The following is a 12,579-nucleotide window of genomic DNA, read 5'->3' on the forward strand; positions in this document are numbered from 1 at the left end:
AAATACAAAGAGCAAATTTAGCCCCAAGAAAGACACATGAGAAGAAATCTTTCTCCATTTCTCTTTAGAAGTGAAGAGTTTGCCAGTGTTGAATTTTCAGATTTTTTTGATGTATTAATCAATTTGAATTTTTTTCCCTTCTTATTTTTAAAAAAATATTTGTTATTTGAAATGGCTCTCTGGCAGGGGGCAGAAGAAAGAAAATTTGGACAATGTAAAAACAAAAGATACCAATAAAGTTTTATTTTTAAAAAATAATAATAGTTGCTAAGATTTTATCCAGGTAGCTAGGGATAGAGCATTGGGCCTCAAATCAGGAAGACTCGTCTTCCTAAGTTCAAATCTGACCTCAAACACTTACTAGTTGTGTGACCCTGGGCGAGTAAGTAATTTAACCCTGTTTGCCTCAGTTTCCTCATCTGTAAACTGAGCTGCAGAAGGAAATGGCAAACCATTCTGGTATCTTCACCAAGAAAATCCCATATGGGGTCATGAACAGTCAGACATGACTGAAATAATTGAACAACATATACACATTTATATATGCACATACATATATATTATATATGCATATATTTTTGAATAGTAGTGAAGTCAGGAGAGCCAGTGTGACATGAAGGACAGAAGCCTGGCCTCAAAGTCAGGAAGACCTGGATTCAAGTCTTGCCTCTGACAATTACTAAATAAAATGAGATAATAATTGTAAAGCTCTTAGCACAGTGCCTGGCACATAATAAGCACTATATAAATATTAGCTATTATGATGCAAATATATTCATGTCACTTAAACTTTTTAGGAGCCCAGGAAACTCTCTAAAACTTTATGTTACATAAGGGGAAAAAAAAGCAAAAGCTACCACTTAAAATGGAAGAAATAGGTTAGCCCCTACAAGAAATTTAGGTCAACTTTACTGTTTGCTGCTAATGTTGGAAGGAAATGAGATCCCAACCAGACTCAAAGACATTTGATCCCAGTAGTAGTAGTAGTAGTGGTGGTAGTAGTAGTAGTAGAGAGGAGGAGGAGTAATAGCAGTAGCAGAGTAACAGTAGAGTAGTAGCAGAGGAGAGGAGGAGGAGGAGAAGGAGGAAGAGGAAGAGTGGTAGTAGTAGAGTAGAGAGGGAGGAATGATAATATTAGCTAACATTTATATAGTGCTTACCACGTGCCAAGCACTGTGCCAGACACTTTACAATTATTATCTCATTTGTTCCTCACAACAGCCCTTGGAGGTAGGTTTTATTATTATGCCCATTTTACAGATACGGAAACTGAGGCAGACAGATGTTAAAGTGTCTGAGGCCAAATTTGAACTCAGGTCTTCCTGACTCCGTGCTTTTCCCCACCATTAAGAAGGTATATATTTGATTCTGGACATCTCTCGGTTTCTTTGACTCCTGTGAAACTGCTTGCCTGGTTCTTCCACCTGCTTAAATATTCCTTCCAGTATCTTTGATAGATCTTCATCCATGTCCCACCCTCTAGCAGTGTCCTAGGTTCTCTTTTCTTCTGCCTCTACATCATCTCCTATGGGTTCAATCTCATCTCTCTCTCTGTTTCCTTAGGAGGCTCCTTATGCAGACCATGCCTTGTCACCTTGGGTGTCCCACAAAGCCCTCTTCTCTTCTCCCTCCATTCTATTTCATTTGGTGATCTCATCAGCTCCCATGGATTAAATTACCATTTCTATACTGATGATTTCCAAATTTATCTCTGCTGATCTCCAATCTCTAAATGTCTTTCAGATATCTTTAACTGAATGTCTAGTAGACATCTTGAACTCAGCATGTTTAAAACTGAACTCATTTTTTCCCCCTAAACCCTTTCCCTCTCCTAATTTCCATATTACTCCATTACTATATCCTTCCAGTCCCCCAGACTTGTATCCAAGGTATTATCCTCACCTTCCTTATCCAGACTGTTTCCAAGGCCTGTCAATTTCACCTTTGTAACATCTCTTGAATTCACCCTCTTCCCTCGTCTGACACTACCACCACTCTGATGGGGGTCCTCAGCACCTCACACCTAGACTACTACAACATTCCTAGTACATTTGTCAGCTTCAAGTTTCTTGCCACTCCAATCAGTCCTCTATTCAGGCACTAAGGTGATTTTTTTAATTTTCATTTTCAGCCATGTCACCAGTCTCTCCACCCAATAAACTCCAATGGCTCCCTATCCCTTCCAGGATCAAATATAAAATCCTCAGTATGGACTTCAAAGCCTTTCATAACCTAGCCCACTCATACCTTTCCAGGCTTCTTATACTTTATTCTTGCAACATATTCTTGAACCATTGATGTTGGCCTCCTTGTCCCTAGAACAAGATGCTCCATCCGTTTGCTCTGGGAATTTTCTCTGGCTGTCCTCCCTGTCTGGATTGCTCTCCCTCCTCTGTTCTACCTACTGGCTTCCATGGCTTCTGTTATGACCAAATCAAAATCTCTTTTTCTATAGGAAGACCTTCTCCAACCCTTCTTAATCCTGCCTTCCCTCTGTTAGTCATTTTTTATATATCCCGAATATAGTTTGTTCATATTGTTTGCATGTTGTCTCCCCTGTTAGAATGTAAGTTCCCTGGGGTCAGGAACTGTCTGTTGCCTCTTTTTGTATCCCCAGTATTTAGCACTGTGCCTGGCATGTAGTAGACACAATAAATGTTTATTGACTGACTGATTAACTCTATGCAGATGACTGCCTTCTTTTCATATCCAGCCCTCAATCTGTCAGCTGAACTTCATTTTCCACACTTCCAACTGCCTGCTGGACATCTTCACCTTGGATGTCCCAAAGCATCTCAAACTAAACATGTCCAAAATGAAATTTATCATCTTTCCCCCTAAAACTTCTTGTCTGACTGTAGTAAGCCCTATTTCTACTGTACCTCCATCCTCCCAGTCACCCAGAATGGTAATCCTGGGTAGACTTTTGATTCTTAGCCCTCCTTCAGTCCCTACTATGAGACAATAGTGAATCAGGGGTAACTTGAGTTAACCTCTTTCTCCCCAACTCCACAGCACCAGCTCTACACATTCCCAAGTCCCTTTCCTTCTCTCTCCTCACCCAACTTCCACCCTCGTTCGTGCCTTCATCACACCTGGTCTGAATTCTTGTCATGACTTTTCAATTGATATCATTGCTTCCAATCTCTACTCTTTTCAAACCATACCCCAAACAGTTAGACTGTTGAGAAATCCACCTATACAATCTGTGTCTCTGCTTGTCCTTTCACTCATTTCTAAACCCTCTGCAATCTGGCTTCCAACCTCATCATTCACCTGAAATGTTATTCTCCAAAATTACTAACAATTGTCCAATTTAATGAATGGCCTTTTCCCAATCTTGATCTTGCTTCACCTTTCTGCAGCATTTGACATCATCAATCACCGGTTTTTTTCTGGATTCTCTCTCCTCTTTGGGTTTTCATGATATTGCTCTCTTCTGAAGCTTCTTCTATCCAGCCAGCTTGTGGTGCAGTAGATAGAGTGCTGGGCCTCAAGTGAAAAAGACCTGAGTTCAAATGTGACCTCACACACTTACTAGCTTTGTGCTCTGGGCATGTCACTTCACACCTGTTTACTTCATTATCCTCATCTGTGGTAATAACACTTGTCTCACAGGTTGTTGTAGAGATCAAATGGGATAATATTTGCAAAGCACTTAGCATAGTGCTTAGCACATAGTGAGCACTATATAAATGTTCTTTTCTCTCTTTCTCTCTGTCTGCCTTTCACCTGTTTCTTCTTAGGCTCCTTTGCTAGTTCTTCTTCCATGTCATACCGTTTAACTGTTGGTGTCCCTACTCTCTCCACCCCACCCCAAAGCTCCATCCTTGGTCTCCATTTCTTCTAGTTTTATTCTATTTCACTTGGTGATCTCAGCAGTCAGTTAATCAATAAAATACAAACTCCTCGACTTGGCATTTAAGATTCTCTATAATCTGGCCCCAACCTCTATTTCCTTCTCTATTACTCTCATTCACATAATCTATGTTCTAGCAAAACTAGGGAATTAGTGTTCCCCGAACTCATAATTCCATCTTCTCTGCCACAAATGTGCATAAATGTTGCCAGGAATGAACTCAGTCCTAACCTCTTCTTCTCAAAATCTTTATAATCCTTCAAAGTTTCTCCTTTACTTCTTTGTGAAGGCTTTCCTTGATTACCTACTTGGTAATGATTTTCTCTTATTACCAGGTACTTACTCAATTGTGTGTAGAAGTTCATATATTTAGAATTGGAAAGAATCATAGAGATCTTATGTAAATCATGTAGCATCTCTGGGCCTCTCAACTGCCTCATCTTCAAAATGGGTAGAAGGGAATCTAGTACAACTCTGTCATTTTACAGATGAGAAAACTGAGATCTAGGGAGATTAAGTGAAGTGCCCAGTCACAAAAGTAGCAAATGTAAGGTTAAACTCTTGTTCTCTGATTCCAAATCCAGTGTTCTCTCCTTTTCTTTCATCAAATATATATTTTTGAGCTCAGAGATTGCTTCATTTTTTTGTCTCTCTACACCCAGTACCTAGCACTGTGCACATAACACATATTTACTTATTAAACAGACTCATAGAATATAGAAGTGAAAGGGGCCTAAGAGGGACCTAGTCTAATCCTTTCCTTTTACAGATGAGGAAATTGGATCCTAAAGAGATGAAGCAACTGATCCAAGGTCATACCACCCAAGTCCAGCATATTTTCCACTGGATCTAAAACTGTCAAAACATAAATAGTACATAGGTAGAGGAAGGAGGAGCAGGAGGAGGAGGGGGTCATTACGCTGCAGGGGGCAGGAGGGGGCGGGAGTTGATTAAGCATTTTGTTGTTAGCCAGGGGGTATAGATCTTTGCTCAATGATCTGCCTTGCCAGCCAATTTTCTGTACCATATTTTGGTGGTGAAGAGTAGCCAATAATCTGTTTCCTCATTTCACTAAAGACATCTTTCTCAGCTCTTCACCACCACTATTGTCCCAGTAGCTGATTTTTGATGACCTCCTAAGGCCTATAAAAGGCTTGTGATTTCTATAAAGTATCTTTGTAAATTCCACTTGAGAAAAAAAAAAGTTCCTCAGGGCCAAAAGAGTCACACGTTAGTGCATTTTATCCTAGGGGAATTCAGATTTTCCTAGAGACTTTCAGGCCTTCAAACAATCTCCATTGAGTTTCTATTTGTAATGGAAATACAGACTAAATGGGGTTTGCATGGGCAAGCCTTCAAATTATGATTCTACTTTGTCTGCACATTCCTTCCAGCAGGATTAGAGACAAGAGACGTTGTATAAATCTGATAATCAGATGAAGTTTATCAGTAGAAGTAATCACTAAAAACATAAAGGATTCCCAATTGGAGTAAAGTCTCTACTTGAATGTCCATTAGAATTCTTTGAATTCTGATAAGGTTATGGTAACCTTAGGCATAGAACAATGCCCTATAGACTACTCATCACTCCATTACTGAGAGTCAGCTTGATACAGTGTAAAGGAGGCTAGATTTGGAATCCAAGGACCTGGATCCAAAACCTAGCCCTGCTATTCAACACCTATATGACCTTCAGCAAGGCACTTAACTTCTCTGAGCCTCAGTTTCCTCATTTGTAAAATCATGGGAGTGGACTAAATACTCTGTTAGGTCTCTTCCAGGTTTAAATCTATAATCATATGCAATTTTCCCTTCCCAATTCTTGCTCTGAGGTAAAGTGAAATCTTTCTTTTTTTAATGTATGCATGTGTGTGTGTGTATATGTATATATGTATATATGTATATATACGTATATACGTATATGTGTATATATGTATATGTGTGTATATATATATATATAGATCTATCTATCTATCTATCTATCTATCTATCTATCTATCTATCTATCTATATATATATCTTAAACACCCCCCAAATAAAAGAGCATTTCTATAAATACGTCAGAACACAAAAAAAGGATTGTGTAGGAAACAAATGCTCATTTCATATTTTGTGTTTTTTTTAAAGAACACAATAAGTTCCACATTTTACTTTCAAAACAATCCTGATTGTCTGAGCTTCCTTCTGAACAGTCTCTTTTGTGCATTTTTTGAAAGTGTTCAACAGTGCTCTCTTTTTTGGTATGACTATTCTTAATCCATGTCTTCCCAAGTCTCCACACACATACCTCCCCCCCAATTAAGAAACTGAGAGAAAGAAAAAACAAGGCCTCTAAGAAATAAGTGTATTCTTTTTAAAAAATCTTTCATTTTCCCCAATTGCATGTAAAAACAATTTTTAACATTTTTTTAAAGTTTTGAGTTCCAAATTCTATCCCTCTCCTTCCCCCTCCCTGAGCTGTTAAGTCATCTGATATAGGGTATACACGCGCAATCATGTAAAACATATTTCCATATTAGTAATTTTGGAAAAAAAGAAAGAAAGAAAGAAAGAAAGAAAGAAAGAAGGAAAGAAAGAAAGAAAGAAAGAAAAAGAAAGAAAGAGAAAGGAGGAAGGAAGGAAGGAAGGAAGGAAGGAAGGAAGGAAGGAAGGAAGGAAGGAAGGAAGGAAGGAAGGAAGGAAGGAAGGAGAGAGAAAAAGAAAAAAGAGAAAAGGAAGAAAGAAAGATAGGGGGGTAAAGAAAGAAAGAGAGAGAAAAAATAGTATGCTTCAGCCTGTATTCAGATAATATCAGTTCTTTCTCTGGAGGCAGCAGCATTTTTCATCAGAAGTTCTTTGGGATTGTCTTGGATCATTGTATTGTTGAAAATTACTTGTTGTTTGTACTTTGTTCTCAAAGAGGACCGTGACATCAGGAAGGTAATGCCATGACTTGCAAGTGAACTGGATTTAAATGAAGGAGGGCTGTGCAAAGACACCAGCCCTACCTTCTCCTCCGGAGCCATCTGGGTCCAGTGGGAAGATGTAGATCAGGATGACTGAAGATGGCCCCCTGAGAATACCAAGTCATTCACAGTTGTTCATTATAAAATATTGTTGTTACTGTGTACAATGTTCTCCTGGTTCAGCTCACTTCACTCTGTATTAGTGCACGTTAAGTCTTTCCAGGTTTTTCTGAAATCATCCTTTTTGTCATTTCTTATAGCACAATAACATTTTAATATAATCATATGCTACAACTTGTTCAATCATTCCTCCATTGATGGGGATCTCAATTTCCAATTCTTTGCCACCATGAAAAGAGCTGTTATAAATATTTTTGTACAAATAGGTCTTTTTCCTCTTTTTTTTTTAATCTCTTTGGAATACAGACCTAGTAATGGTATTGCTAGATCAAAGGTATGCAAATTTTATAGCCCTTTAGGCATGGTTCCAAACTGTTCTTCAGAATGGTTGAACCAATTCACAACTCCACCAACAATGCATTTGTGTCCCATTTTTTCCACATGCTCTCCAATATTTGTCATTTTCCTTTTCTGTCATATTAGCCAATCTGATAGGTGTTTTAATTTGCATTTCTCTAATCAATAGTGATTTAGAGCTTTTTTTTTTCATATGGCTATAAATAGCATTGTCTGAAAACTGCCCATTCATATCCTTTGACCATTTAGCAATTGAAGAATGACTCATATTTACATAAATTTGACTCAGTTCTTTATATATTTGAGAAATTAGACCTTTATCAGAGATGCTTGGTGTAAACAATTTTCCCCTAGTTTTCTGTTTTCCTTCTAATTTTGGTTGTATTGGTTTAGTTTGTGCATCAATTTAATGTAATCTATTTTGGCCTTGTGTTGCTATACCGTGGGAGATGTCGGTCTTAGTTTCTGTCATACTATTTTCTAGTTTTTCCAGTAGTTTTTGTCAAATAGTGCCTTTTTGGCCCAAAAGCTTGGATCTTTGGGTTTATCAAATAGGAAATGACTATGGTCATTTACTACAATGTATTATTTACCTAATCTACTCCACTGATCCACCACTCTATTTCTGGCTAAGAAATCCTTTACTTTGTTGATTACTTCTGTATAATACAGTTTGAGATCTGGTATAATTAAGCCACTTTCCTTCACATTTATTTTTCATTGATGTTCTTGACCTTTTTTTCTTCCACATGAATTTTGTAAATTTTTTTCTAGCTCTATAAAATATATTTTGGCAGTTAGATTGGTATGGCACTGAATAAGTAGATTAATCTAGGTAGAATTGTCATTTTTATTGTATTGGCTCAGCCTAACCATGTGCCATTAATATTTTTTACAATTGTTTAGATTTGACTTTATTTGTGTGAAAAATGCTTTGTAATTGGGTTATATCATCCCTGGGTTTGATTTGGCAGGTAGACTCCCAAGTATTTTATATTGTCTATATGGAATTTCTCCATCTCTTGCTGCTGGACTTTTTTGGTAATATATAGAAATGCTGATGATTTAGGTAGGTTTATTTTATATCCTGCAACAAAGAAGTATATTCAAACAAAATAAATCCACTCAGTGACCATGTTCAAAAATGTGTATCTCTTTCTGTACCTTGAATCCATTATCTCTCTTCCATAACACGGGCTGTTGTTCAGTCATTTTTCAGTTGTGTCTGACTCTTCCTGACCCCATTCAGTGTTTTCTTAGCAAAGATACTGGAGTGATTAGCCATTTCCTTCTCCAGCTCCTTTTTTTTTTTTTACAAATGAGGAAATTGAAGAAAATAAGATTAAATGATTTACCTAGGGTCACACAGCTAGTAAATGTTTGAAGCCAGATTTGAACCCTGACTTCAGGCCGGGCACTCTTTCCACTGTGTCAAGGACATAGATAAGGTGCTTCAGTGTACATGCTCTAGAGATATGGTTGATTAGAGTTCTTAAGTTTTCCAAATCTGTTTCTCTTTACAATTTGGCCTTTATAAATTGTCGTCCTAGTTCTCTTCACTTTGCCCCTCATTATTGCACACTATCATGGATTCTCTGAAATCAGCTCTTTCATCATTTTTTATGCCACAATAACATTCCATTATAGTCATATGCCACAATCTGTTTTCATTCCCTAATAGATGGACATTTCCTTTTAAATTCTACTTCTTTGCTTTTCTTTGAGTATCAGCATCATTGCTTATTCCTTCTTTCGTTCACTTATTTATTCAGTCAATAAACTGTCAATAAGCACTTATTAAGCATTCACTGTGTACAAGGATTAAATGATCCTGAAGTACAAATATATGCTTGTTGGACCTAGGAAAATACATAAATGAGGGGCAGCTAGGTGGCACAGTGGATAGAGCACCAGCCCTGAAGTCAGGAAGACCTGAGTTCAAGTCCAGCCTCAGACCCAACACTTGATACTTACTAGCTGTGTGACCCTGGGCAAGTCACTTGACCCCTATTGCCTAAAAAAAAAATACATAAATGAATGAGAGTTCCTGACTTCAAGGAACTTATAATCCAGTAATGAAGATATAAAGGTAATATACATGTGTATATATACATATATGTGTGTAATACAAATTAGAATTATTGATAATTGACATTTATATAGTACTTTAAAGTTTACAACCCCCATTCCTGTGTAGTGGATAAGACAGGTATAATTCATCACTCTTTTGCAGATGAGGGACCTGCAGCTCCAAGGGCTTAGGGCCTGCCTGGAGTAAGGGCTAAAGCTAGATGGAACTCAAATCAAAGTAAATTTTTTTTGTCTACTCCAATCATTTCATTTGTTTTGAGGACTCCCACTAAGGAGAATCTTTTAAGGATGGGAATAAGCAACTGTTTTGCTATGTAGGATACTGAGGCACTGAGAGGTCAAGTGATTTTCCATTATATACTAAAGTCAGAATCAACAATAACCCAGATTTTACTGATTCCAAGACCAGTTTTCTATCTGCTACCCCATGATAAGAACCTAGATTGTCTGACTTCAAATCCAGGCATGCATTACCTCTCCTGCATGATAGGCACAAGAAAAATGTAAAATTCTATGAAATCAGGTAAAGGAAAGATTAAGTTCCAATGTGGGAATAAAGTGGTGGTGCAGCTAGATGGAGCATTGGATAGAGTGCCAGGTCTCAAATTAGGAAGATCTGAGTTCAAATCTGACCTCAAACATTTACTAGCTGTGTGACCCTGGGCAAGTCACTTAACCCCATTTGCCTGGAGAAGGAAATGGCAAACCCCTCCTGTGTATGTCTAGAAAACCTCATATGAGACAAAACTGAAAAATGACTGAACCACAGCAGCCACTTGGTGGTGGAAGGGGCAAATGAGCTGAAGTTTGATGGATGAGCAGTAGTCATCAAAAAGAGTCTGAATTATGGGTTTGGAATATGGAAATAAAATACATAAGCTGAAGGAAGGCTTGAAGTGAATAAACTTGGAAAGGTTGGGAAGGGGAGTGGGGGTAGTACTGGAAGGTGGAGGAATGGAAAGCAGAGTTTAAAATACTTTCCCTTTCTGTCCCATAGCTGAGTCATTAAATAGCCCAAAACAGCCAGCATGACAAGGGAGCTAAATCATTTTATTTATCCTGCATTGACCAAAAAGGGCCCCAAAGACAAAATGAGCTAGAGCTCCAAAATGATAAAGGTCACCTCTTCTAAAGTCATGAGTCCCTAGTACTTTGGTAGCATAAGAATCTGATCCAATAGAATGACTATAGATAGGAGGGACTGACCTATTTTAATTGCCACTAATCTAATTTTAAAATGTATTCATTATTTTACTTTCTACTTACATCATGAAAAATCCAAATACTGTTTTTCAAAATTTCATGTCAGTAGGGGGCAGCTAGGTGGCACAATGGATAGAATGCTGACTCTGAAATCAGGAGGACCTGAGTTCGAATCTTACCTCATAATAATAGCTGTGTGATGCTGGACAACTCACTTAGCCCCAGACTGACTTTTAAAAAAAGTGTCAGGAATACTTTGGATTTCTTTTTCTTTTTTTAACCTCTGCTCCCCCTCCCCAATTTCTGCAATTGATAATAAGGATGAACACAATGCTTTCGGGAAACAATCAACTTTCCTTAATCAAAAGCATTGTTAATTGTTTTTTTTTAAAATCTTCCATTAGTTCAGCGTTATGATGTCAAATTGCCAGAAATAATTTCCTTGTATAGTTTACAAAACACATCAGGAAATTAAATACAGAATTGTTTGTTTGGGAGGTTTTTTGGAAGGTTGAAGGGGGGTATGTGTATCTTTTGCCTTCTTAGACTGTGAATCCATAGCTTTCAAATTCTCAAGAATCCCCTGAGATTCTAGCAAATAAATGAATTTACATCTTAGAAAGTTTTCCAGAGCCAGAACCTATCAGAGTTTCAGGTAACCCCAGAAATTTCAGACCAGTGAGGAAAATATTTAACATCACTGAGTTTTCAAGCCTATTAATAGTCTTCCCAAAAAAACAATCTGGGCTTTAGGAATATTTAACTTACCTGCTTAAGAAAACTTAGTTCACCATAAGTCAGGGCTGTTGGAGAAATTTATTTTCACTATTTAAAAATTTTCTTTTTGAGTTTTTTTCATTTTTGAATGTAGTATTTATTTTTAGCAATAAATGACAACAATAATCAGCAGATATAAATTTGAAATTCTTGATTTTTTCCTCTTGAAATCTTAATGCCAGGTACAGAAAGTATATACTAATATTTATTTGGTGAGTGTTGCCAAAGTTTGCGTTAATTCATGGATGGTGTCACATTTTCATTTTTTGAAGAGAAATATTCATTGAAATAGATACAAAGTGTCCCAAAAATCTTAGTGCAATCTAAGCTGTTACATTAGCAGTGTGTGTGTGCAAAAAGCTACACATATACACATACATATATAAATCTCTGTATATGTGTATCATATACTATATATATATATATACATACATATATATATATATAGCCTTCTTTAAAAATAATTTGCCCTTCACAAATATGTTATATTTAATGATCTATGTACCTGTTGCCTCTCCTTCACGGTGAAAATATAAACTCCTTTAAATCAGGGGTTTTTGGAGGATTTGTCTTTTTCTTAATAAATGCTTGCTTAATTGAACTAAAATGAACTGAATTAAAATACTAACATGAACATAACTTTATTTCTTGTCAAACTTTGAAAACAGTAGAGAGTCTTAAAAATAACATTTTTTAAACTAACACCTAAAAAGTCTATGAGATGATTTTATAATTTTTTAAAAATATGTCTCAATGTACAGGGTACCCAAGAAGTGCCCTCATAAATGCCTATCCAGAGGTCTTAAGGAAGTTTTGGATCCTCTCAAAAAATTTAGCTCCTCAGAACCAGGAGACCATTATGCACAGTAACAACCACTTTGTGCAATGACTAACTTTGATAGACTTAGCCCTTTTCAGCAATGCAAGGATCTAAGACATCTCTAAAGATGTCATGATGGAAAATGCTATCCACATCCAAAGACAGAACTATGGAATTTCAATGCAGATCGGAGCATACTATTTGCTCTTTTTTTCTTCTGTTTTGTTTTGTTTCCTCTTTCTTGTGCTTCCTCCTATTGGTTCTAATTCTTCTTCACAACATCACTAATGTGAAAATATGTTTAATAGGAATGTATATGTATAGCCTATATCAGATTATGCACAGTCTTGGGGAGGAAGGCAGGGAGGGAGGGTGAGAAAAATTTAAAACTCAAAAGCTTATAGAAG

The sequence above is a fragment of the Phascolarctos cinereus genome, unplaced genomic scaffold, assembly GCF_003287225.1.
Source record: "Phascolarctos cinereus isolate Bilbo 61053 unplaced genomic scaffold, phaCin_HiC Scaffold_4;HRSCAF=312, whole genome shotgun sequence".
Lineage (NCBI taxonomy): Eukaryota > Metazoa > Chordata > Mammalia > Diprotodontia > Phascolarctidae > Phascolarctos > Phascolarctos cinereus.